General features: G+C 42.0%; 1 protein-coding gene across 1 annotated transcript in view; it reads right to left on the minus strand.

The window, feature by feature from the left end:
- LOC122883445 (chemokine-like protein TAFA-2) overlaps nucleotides 1-13,878 on the minus strand; it is a 73,915-nt gene extending 60,037 nt beyond the window's left edge. The window contains exon 1 of the mRNA XM_044212158.1: nucleotides 13,362-13,878. The gene's annotated coding sequence lies outside the window, so the exon portion shown is untranslated. The remainder of the gene's footprint in view (nucleotides 1-13,361) is intronic.
- Between the last annotated feature and the right edge of the window lie 511 nt (nucleotides 13,879-14,389).

Below are 14,389 nucleotides of genomic sequence, written 5' to 3' on the forward strand. Positions count from 1 at the left end.
AAAAAAAAGGTTTTCACTTCCGATGCATGGTATGTTTGAAATAGGAGAGAGTCTGGCTTGATACTGAGACTGTGTGTGTGTGTTTGTTAGTGTGTGACCAATGCTGTGTTTCTTTAATGAGCTCGGTTTACACACTTCGTTAATTGGCTGGCACAGCAAAGGACTGTCCAAGATCTACAGACCAGTCTGCACACACATATACACATCTCCATTTCACTGTGCTTATTTATTCATGTATTAGTTAGTTTGTTCCACTAGGTTCACTTGCAGGCTGCTGTAGTAATTGCCACTATATTCTGCATTGATTTCTACTCTGACTGCAACGCTCTGTGCCATGCACGTGTGCACACACACGTACAGTACACCCATGCATACCCAGTCGTTGGCTCATTGGAAGTGCCTTTTCTTTGCAAATCTGCCTTCGCAAGAAACAATGCAAGTGCAAATTGTATTCTCAGTCAATTTATCTATCCATTTATCCATTTACCTGTATCTTGTATCTCCCTAACATGTATTCATTTGCGGTAACAAAGAGACAGGTGAGACAACAAGAACTGCAAGCATTCTAATTAAAGTATCTGGGAGGGAAAGAGAACTGAGCTTTCTTTCAGCACATCCCTCATCACATTGGCTGTAAAAATAGCATCAACCCCACAATACCGGGCAATGTTCTGTCTGCTTGCAGCTCAGGGCTTGTTTCTGGTGAGCAATAGGAGGTACAGTGGAGAGATTTTGCTGTTGCTGCACAACAAATACAGAGCAGTCCGCATAGGCATTCTGTTTGAGCTGGATGTGACAGTCCATTCAGACTGGACTGTGTATGTGCGCGAGAGAGCCATGCTAAACGTGATTACAGATGGGAATGGTGTGTGTGTGTGTGTGTGTGTGTGTGTGTGTGTGTGTGTGTGTGAGCGTGTGTGTGCGTGTCTGTGCGTGTGTGTGTGTGTGTGTGTGTGTGTGTGTGTGTGGGTATGTGTGTGTGTGTTTGTGGATATGTGGGCAGGCAGGACAGGAGGTCTGCTGGGAGAGATAACTGCTCAAATCTGTCCTCTCCTTCTCACTCACACCCTTCTGCTCAGACCTCTAAAAGCTTACCCCTAGGCTTACCCTGCACGCACACACAAGCACACACGCAGGATCCTCATATCAACCCTATCCCCTACTCCCATTTCAGTCTTCACAGTTATCCAAAGTCCATAGCAGTTGTGCTTCAGAGAGAGATGGACATGCAGAGACAAGAAAAAGAGGGGTGGACAACAAGTGCATTAGCACAGCTCTGTCCAGCCGGGGTTATCATCTATTAATGAGGTGCAAGTTCACGCATGCATGCACATACATGCACATTTGCACTCACTTGCAAGAGCAAGCACACACATTCACAGAGAGAGAGAGTTGGAGAGGGGTCATTTAATATTTAAACAGGATGCTTTAAAGTTGAAATTGAATTAGACTGGTATAAGGAGACACTGAGTTCCCCTAAAAAATTTTTTTCAAATCTCATGCATTCTGCAGGTAATTATACTGCATGAAACTCAAAGGGAAAGAACACAATGCTTCCTTCACAAATCTCCATCTTTTGTTTATCCTCTATGTGCTCACTTTCAAGCATTCTTTTTTGTTTTTTCAGCAGCTGTTCTTCCTTTGCAGTGACCCGTTGCCCTCCCCTCTCCTCTTTCTACCCATGAACAAACAACTCCACGTCAGACGGATTTTCTCTACACCATGCCTCATTGCATTATCTCCTCTTTTCCAAACACCTTTGGGGGTGAGAAGGACCAGGCTATGTCAAGGATATTCTTAAGATCACCATCTTTCCATGCTGGGAAGTCTCAACTGTGAACAAATCTGTCTCCCCCCACACCACCACAACCACCCCCCACCCCACCACCTTTGCCTTGGACAGGCAACCAGAGGGCACCACTGTCAACATCATGTGTGTGGCCAGAATTTCGTAGAGTGACACATTCACAGTGAGAAATTTTTGAGCTGATAAATTCATGTCATGCATATCAAGACCACTGTAAACATCTTTGTTTCCTGGTGTTTGTTCCTAGCTGCACATCATTCCTGCAGCACCATGGACAGCTCCCTCGCTGAATCCTGCTGCACTGGTCAGCACTACAGATAGCTCCCTACCGCATAAGGTGCAGTCTGGGTGACACAGGACAACAATTCTCAAAAAGGGGTCCGAGGGCTTTTAGGGGCCTCATTAATGTAGTCAGGAGTATGCTGATTGTACAGAGTATTTCCACCTCTAAGCAGACACTATAAGGAATACTCACAGTTCAGTCTGAGACTAATTCCTACAGCGTACAACAGGGATGGTGAAATCTTACCTGATGTCTCACCTTTTAAAGAAACTATCACCTCCTCCATTACCACCTTTCCACTTCTAAGAAAATTCAAGATTAATGACAGTCTGTCTAACAGGATTAAAGTACATAACAAGTATAGTCATTCCATGCCATGTTCAAAAAAACATGCATATTCAGAATCAAATCAGGGATCTTTAACATGAAAAGGGTGATTGTTTAAGACTAAAACTCTGCAGCCACGCTAGCAGCTCTGTGAGGATGTACTTAGGCACAGTAATGCTTTCAGCTAAATGTCAACGCCATTATGCTAACAATGACAATGCTAACATGCTGATGTTTACCAGGCATAATGTTTACCATATTAGTTGACTGATGGGAATGCCATTAGTTTTATAAGTCATAAACTAAAGTATTGGATAAATTAACATTTTTACCTGATGATGGCGCTAGATGAAAAGTCGGAATCAAGTTATTACAATTCATCCTGAGAGGGACATTAATGTATGTGCCAAATTTCATGGCAATCTGTCCAACACTCAAAACCAAAAATATTAACCTCTTGGTGGTACTAGAGGAAAAGTCAGGGGATCACCAAAGTCAGTAGGATTCATTCTCTGGGGACCATGGATGTCTGTACAAAAATGTCGTAGCAATCCATCTAATACTTGTTGAGATATTCCAGTTTGGACCAAAGTGGTGGACCAACAGACCAATTTTGCCATCTACAGAACCATGGCTTTGCATCTGTCTTATTTTCACATAATAGTATTGACATGCTTAATGGGTCAAAGCCAAAGAATTTCTATGTGAGATAAGAGCAAAAATGTGTAGAAAATATACTGAAAAAACTATTGACAATGTAATTCCTTGTGACCGAAAGCCCTAAAACCATCAGCATCACAAATTAAGCTCCTCTTTGTGCCCTTCTCTGCCACAGCTGCAGCCTGGGAGAGGACACAAGCCCGGTTCAGCCCCATCACATAAAGGCAGGCGGAATGCTAATAAAGTTGGATTCAATCAAATTGAAAGCAGTCTTTTGGTAATTCATGGCTTTAAAATTAGAATTCTTGTTCTGCATTCAGAGCCTCTCTTTGTCTCTCCCACACAGGCCGAGTCTTATCCTGGCTCAAACTGAGAGAATGTTGTGTTATCTACTGACAAGAAAGACATGTGAGGCTTTTTATTTTTTTATTTTACTTTAACCAAAACGTAAACACTTAAAAATACTATGATTCTTAATTACCTTAAAGTGCTTACGAGTGAATTCCTCTTTTCTTATTGTAACATAATGTTTGGTGCTAAATAGACGCTGCTGATATTTACATTTCCTACAGTAGATATCATCTTTTTGCAGTCACTGTTGCTTTTTCCTCAAGCCATTTGTTGATTATGCCTTGTTTTCTGTAGGCACTGACATATATCTTTGTCTCCTCGGCCTTGGGGGCTATCACTAAGTCCAGCTAAGCAACACATTCGTGTAATAAACAACTGTGGCTGCTGGCAGATATATAAAGGGCATCGTTATCTGTCTACCAAATGGTTTTCTCCAGAAATGACCACACCAGCACAGGCTGCTTATGATGACAAATCTAGAAGCTAGATTGATGTTGTGTTCAGTCGTAAACAGAGCATTAAAACAGCTGTTTGCAGTATTTGCATGAAAACATAGCAGTTTAATACTAAAACCTACCCAAACACCACTGTTACTCTGTTTGTGGGCATGCACATGTGCATGGCTATAGTTTTCTCCCTGTGTGTGCCCTCCGAGTGCTGTGGCTAATGGCAGTGTCATAATATTAGTCATATTAGGAGGGGATTAGTAATAGAAACCATCTTGCGGATGTGATCCCTGGGAGGGGGTGCCAGATACTGCTTGTATTACTGTCAGCCCTGTCTCGCACACACACTGGGAGCCTAGCAGCCTCGCCTGCTTTCCTCAATAGGATCTGTAGAGAAACATGACACACTGAAGCGCACCACCTACTGTAGCTCATTCCCCTCTTCCACTGTGTTTTTTTTATCTCATCTACTGAAGTGCTGGTGTGAAACATGTCTCGTAGAAAAAGAGAAATGCTCCGGCTGTGTTGGAAGGTTGAAGCGTACGGATTAGGAGAACCAGTCCTACGCTCTTGAGCTTCTTAACAAGGTGTTCCCTGTTACTGGGCATACTGTGTCATTTATGATTGAAGCCAAAGTGACAAACTTCTCAGTGACTAAAGTGCATGACTTACATTATGTTTTTGAAAATGCAGTGTTGATAGCAGTGGCGGCCGGCCAGTGGAGGGTGCACATGCCAACCACAAAGTTTAATTCAGTGTAAGCATTTTGACATCACTTCACACAAGTGAAGTTATACAGTATGAAATTAACTGCAAAGATTAGTCTATTTTGTATTCTCTTTCTTAAAGGCAGAATAAGTAGGATCAATCTCAATCATCACTTTGTCATGGTTTGCAGGTTTATGTGTAGTATTTCCTTTTTTATTTTGAAGTGCTCTTTTCCCCTCATGTGTCTGGTACTTTTACTTCCTGTCTTTGTTTGCTTTTCCCACCAGTTTTGATTGTTTGTTGATGATTAGTTACACATGTGTCTCTTATCTCCCTTCACCTGAGTGTATTTAGTCTGTGTGCCTCCGTTGCCTCTTTGTCGTTTGTTAAGCGTCCTAGCCTTGGTTAGCTGTGTGTTCTGTTGGAATGATCTTCTGTTTCCGTTGGACCTTGCTCCCTGTTGGATTTGTTTGCCTTTGTTGAACTAATTCCCTGATTTTTGCCCACTGCCCGCCTGAAAACTGTGTAAGCCTTTTTGTTTCATTAAATAATTGAACTGTACCTGCTCTATCTCAGAATCTGCGCTTGGGTCCAATCCCTTGTTTCTCCTGCTACCCTGTTTGACACTCACCATAGCACACTTATGACGTACAGTGTGTGGTACTGTCTGTATCTGTTGAGACGCTGCCATCTGCCTGTATTTTCTTAATTTCTTATTAGTTTGCTGTGTTTCTGGGTGTCAACCTTTGGGCAGTGGTGCGTAGTTCCCAGCTAATAACAGCGTGCAGGCTGTGAGGTTGGGACGTACTGAGCTGGTTACATTGCTGTCAATGTATCTCCTGTAATGCTGGCACAGTGCGGAGATGGGTCTGGTCTGAGCTACACACACATGCGGAGAGCAGCAAACAGCTTCATCCTGTTCATCTGGTTCCTTCCCGCAGTGTTGTGTGGGCGATTTCATTTGTGCTTTAGAATGTAACCACCGCAAAGCAATCAGAAAATAGCGTTTTATTTCTCTAATTCACTGCTTTGTGCTCGCTAATGCCACTCCCTCTCATCATTCATTCTCTAGCTCTCTCTCGCGCGCGTGCTGAGCTGGGGAGCGGGGGCCAACACTTTGAATCGTGTTTACAAACAGCAACTGACTTATTCTGCCTTTTTTTTTTTTTTTTTTTTAATGGACGCCATCCCAGTCATGCACACTAATTCAACACTATCTTCCTGATCCTGCCTCCATCTAATAAAAGTAAATGGGCGTTTAAAAAAAAATAAAAAATTCCAAAAAAGCCACTGAGGACAGTGCCCTTTTTAAAACAATGGTATTCATGAGTGAGTGGCTACTCAGCCAATCAAGACCTCACACAAGGAAGGCTGTCCCTGTTTTGTAATTCAATAATTGTAGCTTATTGTTAGAGAAGTAGAGACTTTTAGCCACTGCATTACACTCTTAGACTAATGGAATACATTATTTCTAATATTACCAGGGGGACACATTGCAGTTCTTGGAGCTACAACTTTATTCAGCTAATTCCAGTTTACATCTAGCCGTAGTACAGTAGCTTCCATAGGACCTACCTACAGTACATGTAGCTATTACCACAACATTAGCTGTTTCCAGCTCCACTGGTCCAGTCAGATGGGGGCAATGCAACACCAAAGAAGCTGTCAATGGCATGATAGCATGGTAGGCTAAGCTGTAGACTGTTGCCACTTCTTTAAATATGCACTATTGCATATTGAAATTGCTGTAACTGAGCGTGTGCTCATACACACCACAACCACCCGCACAACTGCACTAATTAGTGTATGTGCTCCATACCAGTCTACAGTATATGAAGCTTAATACTGAATTCATAATTGCATAATTAGATATAATAGCATGTGCTGTGGGCTTGCCTGACAACCTAATGAGGCAGTCATAAAATAGCTAGTGGTTCCACTTAGAAGAACATAATCAAAGACTACAAGATAAAAGGGCATACACAGATAAACACAGGCAGCCAGTAGGATAGGCCCAGAGCTACACACATGCAAAAAAGAGTAGAAATTATTAGGAAGCGTGTGTGTGTGTATATAAAGGAAAGGAAAGACAAGAGTGAGTGAGTTTACTACTCTCATTATACTTTGTCGACAGTGGCTCAGTTCATCAGTGACAGTGAGTGTCTGTGGTTCCCATGTCACAACCTTTGGGACGTCATTGCTCCCTACCTTTCCTTACTCTTCACCATCCCCAAAGGCATGACCAAGACAAGACTCTCACAAACATGCCTCAGGAGAGCAGAGATAGGACACACAAGGCCAAGCCTAATTATGCTGGCCTAATGACCACAGTGATTGCTGTCAAGTGGTTGTTGATGAAGAAAGCTGCCGGAGCCGGAGGGTTGTATGTGGTGTAGCTCGGACTTCTGGCTAACAGCTCTTCTTTGCCGTCAGCCATAATGAGTCAGCCCTGACACCGCCAAAGCTACAGTGTCTTCGCTGGTCCGTTTATAACCGCTGCTGAAAGTGATACCACATCCCAGCCCACACACTGGTGGACAGTCCTGTCACTGCAGACTCATTAGCAGAAGCTATAGCCACGCCAAGATCAACAAATCAAACTGCTTTCTTAATAAGTTGCATCGTGTCACCGCAAGTTGGCTGCTACAATAGCAAACATAGTTTGTTAACCATAGTTAACCTGCACAACATGAATTTAGCTACCATGGTACTGCAGCATCCACCACAATCTAATGTTTCTGAAATATTGTTAATTATACCTCAATAAGCCTGCAGGTTTTACAGTTCTGCAACAAAAAACTGACATCAATCAAACAACTGCTTACAGAGGTGTTCAGTGCATGTGCAAACAAATCTGAAATTCAGTACCTTACCTTCTAGTTAAAAACATATTAAAAGAATGCAAAAGCACATAAAATAAATAAGTGGCTGCTGAGCTACTAACCTTATAAACAATGCTTGAGTGGGCCTAGTTTTGTACTGCATTGAATGTAACAGCTTTAACTAGCAACAGACCAAACGTACTACTGAAATGAAGACAGTCAGAATCAGTGACGAACATCACACCGTTACGAACGGTGATGCATTCACTTACTGATGTACATATTGAAGTGCATTTGCTTGCTTAGCTTAGGGGGAAAAGTGAGCAAACTACAAAGTCGGTGCCAAAAATCTTTGAACTGAACTCTACGAATCAAATCAGCAAATTAATTTGTAATGTCCATCTTTATTTTAAAATGAAAGTTTGAATTTGAGAGTGAGAGACCGACAGTGAGACGGCACAGCAGAGAGTGTGGTCAAGAGAGATGGCCATTAACAGTGTAAATGAAGGGAAACATGTAATGACAGGACCCCAGAGTCACTGATGAGGGTGATGGATGGCTTTCAACTCAAATACATGGCAGTTCATCACTCACCTCAGACATAAACACAGACACACACACGTTCTTGCAGTGCATTTTCACACCCAGAATCACACACTCACTCATGCTCTCTCTCATTCTCTCCCTTATTAACCTTGTGCACATCCACTTACGCTGTTTTGCACATGCTATTCAGCATTGAATTCCTGGTACTGCAATCACATATATAGCCTTGGAAAACACTCATGTATACACAGACACAGCATCACTTAACGTTGCCCTATCACATACCCTCATTAGTCAAAGAAGGAGATCTGCCATACAGTATTCCCCTATCTTCTCTGTCTGTCTGTTTGCCACAAAAGATTATCATTATCCATCACTTACTTATTTTCAGTAAATTGATTAATCTTTTTGCATACAAAATGTCCAAAATGATGACAAATAGCAATCACAGAATAACAGAGTTCAACATGATGTCTTAAAATTGTTTATTTTTATCTGACCAACAGTCAAAAAAAATCCCAAACATGTTCAAATGAATACAATATGGCTGTAACTGGCAAAAGTTTGGTATGTTTACTTGATAAATAATAATTCATATAGGGCTGCAATTTCTGGCTATTTTATTGTTGATTAATCTTTTGATTATTTTAGTAATTGCAGCATCCTTCCTTATTTTTAGATGAATTCGTTTATCATTTAGTATATAAAATGTCTTGTTTTGTCCTACAGATTGTCCAAAACCCAAAGATACTCAATTTATAATGATATAAAACAGTAAAAGCAGCAAATCCTCGTATTTGAGAAGCTGTAACCAGATTTGTTTTTGCATTTTTGCTTGATAAATGACCTAACCGATTACTCGGTTATCAAAATTGTTGAAATTACTGTAACAGAGTTCAACATGATGTCTTAAAATTGCTTATTTTGTCTGACCAGCAGTCAAAACAAAAAATCCCATACACATTAAAATTAATACAATTTGGCAGTAACCGGCAGAAGTATGTTATTTCTACTTGACGAGTAACATAAAAAAAATATTTAGGGCTGCAACTACAGATTATTTTTTATTATTGTTTAATCATTTAGTCTACAAAATGTCTTGATGTTTTGCACTTGTTTTGTTTTTCTTGAGTCTAAATGATCACTCTGTTATCAAAATTGTTGGTATTAATTTTCTGATGATCGAATGACTAATTGAGTAATAATACATTTTTCTCTCATCTGACTAATTGTATCAGCACTACGCACTGCCCTGACTGTGACAGACAGTTTCCGAAAGATAAGCTTCATCCCCCCCCAACTTCTCTCTCCTCCCTCTGGTCTTCACCCCTTCCTTGCTCTGTAGTCAAGGGACACAGTGTGTGGGGCACAGAGGTGCTGGGTAAACAGTGGTTCTGCAAAGTGCTTTTTCCCAGGCTGTGTATACCTGGGTAATAGAGGCAGTAATGGAGTTTGTTCAGGCTAAGGTAATCCTGGAGCTGTGAGCGCAGCATCTGCTGCTGTTTCTCTCTGACGCTGTTCTGTTCCACAGCAGGTACTGATGTTGTTGTAGCTGTCACCGTTACTGTCCCACACAAGCCATTTGGGAAGCAAAGCAATGTGTGTATGTGTTTGCGTGAATGTGTATTTCCTGCAAAAATAACAAAAAATGTGTGTGTATGTTTGTGTGCATCCTGAGCAAAAATTGTATACAGATAAAGTGAGGTTCTACTGAAAGTGGGGGAGGAAAGGTAACAGGATGTGTGCATGTTTGGTGGAAAAGTCTGGGTCTGTGTGTGTGTGTGTGTGTGTGTGTGTGTGTGTGTGTGTGTGTGTGTGTGTGTGTGTGTGTGAGAGAAAGAATCTAAAAAATATATGTGTTTGGATGTTATAGCTCACCTTTGGGAGGTGGGATAAGAACAGGGCTGGCGGCTAGGAATGAATTTACGGGGCCCGATCTCCCAGAAACAATTTCTTTATGTGGGTTACACACATTTAGAGTGGCTACTCATCCCCTCTGGGCTTCGGCACACCACACAAAGCTACTGGAGATGGCCAGTGAAATACAGAACACCTTTTATAGGACACATGCTTTTTATTTATTTTTATTTATCCCCTGTAGCTTGCTTTCTTAATTTCTTTCCTCTCTCTCTCTCTCTCTCTCTCTCTCTCTCTCTCACTCTATGTCTAGGTCTCTGTCTCTCTTGTTCCTGCTTCTCATTCTTTCTTTTTTCATTCTCTCCTCTTCTCATCATGCACAGCTACAGGAGGTGGCAAATGAAAAAGAGATCACCTTTTATAGGACACATGCTGTACTTTTTATTTCTTCGTGGTTGCTCTCTTTGTCTTTATCTCTCTCTTTCTCTCTCCTGTATCTTTTTTCTGTCTCTCTCTCTGTCTCTCTCTCTGTCTCTCTGGACAGGAGCTTTGACATTATTCCCATGGCCATGAGGGCTTGTTGGTAGAAGAGAAGGATGAAGGAAGTGCAGGAAATGGGAGTGTGTGTGTTAAAGGTGCACAAGGAGACATAAAGAAGTTGTGGGATATGGACACATGAAGGCTTACTGTATTGTTGAGTGTGACTCTGTGTGTGTGTGCGTGTGTGTGTGTGTGTGTGTGGTCATGCTGCTATAGGGAGGCAGGGTAAAATGGTCCAGTTTGAACAAGTCCTGTGGCCTACAACCTTGTCCAGTATGCCTGAGACAGGAGCATAGCTATTGTAGACTGTGTGTGTGTGTGTGTGTGTGTGTGTGTGTGTGAGTGAGAGATAACAACAATCAAATTTTGATGGACACAATGTAAGTAATAACAATTGTAAAACAATTAATTTGAATTGTAATTTTAAAAAAATGGTATTAAAATTGTAAAAATATAATTTGAGTACTCTTGGTTGAGTACTTTACTGGTTTGCAAAGCAGTTATGCTCTACATTGCTCTTCATATACTGTATAGCCATGAATTTTCCAAAAGCAAACATACGCTGGGGAGTCCCTGTGGCATAGGGATTAAGATGCCGACCATGAACTTTATTGCATTTTTCCCTCGTTTTCTGTCATCTTTCCACTCATCCCTATGCAATAGAGGCATAAAACGCCAAAAGAAAATAGTTTTAAAAGCAAAGATACACAGTTATCATCACATACATACATACATACACACACCTAAAATGAATAAATAATAATAAAATAAATAGTTATCCTTGTAGGGACCAGCTTTTTGTCCCCTGATGGGAGTTGAGTCCCTACAACATGATTAATCAAGTACACACACACCTTTGTACTTTTACACTTGTGAATACCCTCTTTGACAAAATCCAATCTGAAACCTAAACCCAACCCTCAAACTCCAAAAATGTCCTCTATTTAAAAGTCTAAAACCTCACAAACATGGAAGTACCAGTTCACAAACACACACACACACACACACACACACACACACACACACACACATCTGTCTTCTTTACCAAGTCATCCTCTCTATCCCTCATGTTATTTCACTTAAATTGTTTGCCTCATTTTGGAGGAGATATAATGTGACTCAGCCAATATGGAAACTCATATTTAAGTAATAACACATGAGGAGAAGTACTATACTGTTGTGTTTTATTTACTGGAGCGGGTGTGCAGCCTGTCGCAGGAGGGAGGCTGCAATTACTAAATGTTTCCTAAATGACATGGCACAAAAGTAGATTTGTAATGATATACTTACATAGATGCATACAACATTTTTAAACTTTATTAAAAAAGGAAAATCTATACACTGTAATCTCCTGCTCACTTGAACTTGATTCCTATTCTTCCTTCCTCTGTCCTCAATTGTCTTTCCTTTCATCCTCTCCATGTATACCTTCCATCTCCTCTCTTTGTCACATCGATGTATCTGTGATTAGTGATGTGAGCAGAAAACCAAAAGTGTTTATTGAATAAACCGGTATTGTTATTTCCACATTTCATGATGGTATTCATCAGCCGGTGGCCATATTAAAAATACATTTGAGAACCATGTTTAATGTATTCCTGTATCTCCCCATAAACCCGAACATCCACTCTTCCTCCCTGCTCTACTCGCCATCTCTCTGCATCTTTCTCGCCTGTCAATCATGTCTCGCTGTCAGTTCTCTTCCTCCCTTTTTTTTGTAACTCCTTCACTCCACTTCTCTGCCTTGTCTCCTCTATGTTCTTCACAGAGGCTCATGAAAACATAGGGAGAGTATAAGAGACAGAGACAGATGGAGCAGGAGCATGTCAAAAATATATTCACAGTTGGGATGACCATGTTTGTTTAAATCAAACCAGCTTGTGTGCGCACACAAGGATTTATAAACAACATGAAAAGGCCAGAAACAGCCATAAAATAACATAAGGAGACACAAATGTTACCTTCTAACAGTGTATGTTAACATATCCAGAGAAGTAGCCACTATAACACCATCAAAACCTCACAGCCTCTACTCTGCTACCAAACAAATATACTAAGTTGCCACTGTCACCAATAAAGGTCATCTTATGAATCAACATCTACAGTAACATCAGGTGATTCATGGGGCCCTGGCAGAAGATACCCACCACTGGTTTCAGGGTGATGAGTTTCCCTGCATGCTCCACACACATCTTCACATTTTTAATGTGTAAAAGCAGTGCGCATTATGTTCCTGTCATGTAAAAACAATACAAACCACTGTTGAGTGCGACTATTTTTAAATGGATGACAAATAGTGGGCTAGTGCAAAGGGACACGTTAAGATTACTTTCCATTCTTTCTCCCCGCGAAATAAGGCGACAACATACTTATCATTTAGCACCTCTGGAGATATCACAGCTCATAGAAATCAATCAACAATAAGTAAGACCGCTGTTTGCCACCACTAAGCACCAGCTCTGCCTAAAATAGCGCACTGAACTCGGCGCCATATGCCCTTATAGCCTACGCACAGCTAAGACCTTCGTGCCCCGGTGTGTGTGTGTGCGCACACGCGCGCGCGTGGGTGTGTGTGTGTGTGTCTGAGAGAGCGAGAGGAAGAGAGAGAAAGAGGCAAGCCTATGTAGGCTGTGCAACACCTGAAACAACCGCAATCATTTGTCTTCGCTATAAAATCACAACCGTGATAATAAAACTGATGCCATACCAGAGCAGGCTGATGGGCTATTACAGTGAGCAATATTTTTTGCATAACTCTCATGCCTTCATAAAATCAAATCCTTGTCTATTCCCTAAAGTGGAACAGATGAAGTGTAATTAATTCTGTGCGTAAAAGGTTTTCAAAAACGAGATAACCAGTAGACTGTTACAATCACCTTCATTGCGTGGCAGGTGTGCTACTAATTTACTTTTTATCACGCACACTTTTCAGACAGTTGACAAAAAGCGCATTAAAACCATGGGATGCAGCAGGCAGTTCTGTGCAGGTGTGAAGGCTATCCAGTGATCCATACCTGTTGGTGCAGTGTGGTCGTTTTCTGTTAGCCCAGCAGGTGAACCTCTCTCCTCTTGCCGCTCCGCTATCCGAGACGGAGGAGAGGCTCGCATCCCCTCTCCAGTACCATAAAACGGCTCCTCTCTCTCACCGGCCGCTCAGGTTCGACTGGAGCGGAAAAGTTATACCATACCATCCACTTCCGCAGCCGGGCTAGAGAGAAACGGAGCCGATGGCAGATGTGACCTCCTGGGTTAAAACCAGCGCGCTGCCCCCGCGGCTACTCCGGTGCAAGAAAAGGTCCCCAGAAAGTTCCGCTCCTCTCTTTGTGCGCAGCGGATGAGACAGGAAACTTAGTTATTAAGCCATACCAACATGGAGGAAACATCCAACTTAAACCTCCCCAATCAGGCTTTTGTGTTGCACCGATAATCCCCTCTTTATCCTCTTTAAAGGAAGCGATGAGAAAGTAGCCCAGTGTGGCGGGACAGAGGTGCGATGTGGTCGGGGAGTCAGGCAGACTGTTGTTGCGCTCCTCTCTGTCCGCCTGGAAGATGGAGAGCGCTGCCTGAATGTCAGCTATGAAGTGGAGCAGCGCTCTCTAGCGGCCTGAGGAGGGAACAGCTGAGAGTTGCATGCAATAAACGTAAATGATACTGTACAGTAATGTGAAGAAGGCCAGATGGGCTGTGCCAAGTCCTGTTGGATATATGATATTAGTAGTCTCTTGTCAGCATGGACTGACAGACCAACAAAAAGAGGCAAGAACTAATGTATCTGCACAAACACACAAGTAGACACACACACACACACACACAGGCCCACACAGTCATGCAACTCCAGATGCGTCAGCAGTGCCTCTCAGGGGGCTGGATGCTGAACACGGGGAAAGTTTGAAATGTTTGTGGCACTTCAAGAAGGACACAACAATATTGGCTCTCACACTCCCTCCCTCCTCATGTCTCTCTTTCTCTCTCTGTCTCTCTGTCTCTGTCTCTCTCTCTCTCTCTCTCTCTCTCTCTCTCTCAGCTGTGTGAAGTTCAAATT

This window comes from Siniperca chuatsi, linkage group LG10, assembly GCF_020085105.1.
Source record: "Siniperca chuatsi isolate FFG_IHB_CAS linkage group LG10, ASM2008510v1, whole genome shotgun sequence".
Lineage (NCBI taxonomy): Eukaryota > Metazoa > Chordata > Actinopteri > Centrarchiformes > Sinipercidae > Siniperca > Siniperca chuatsi.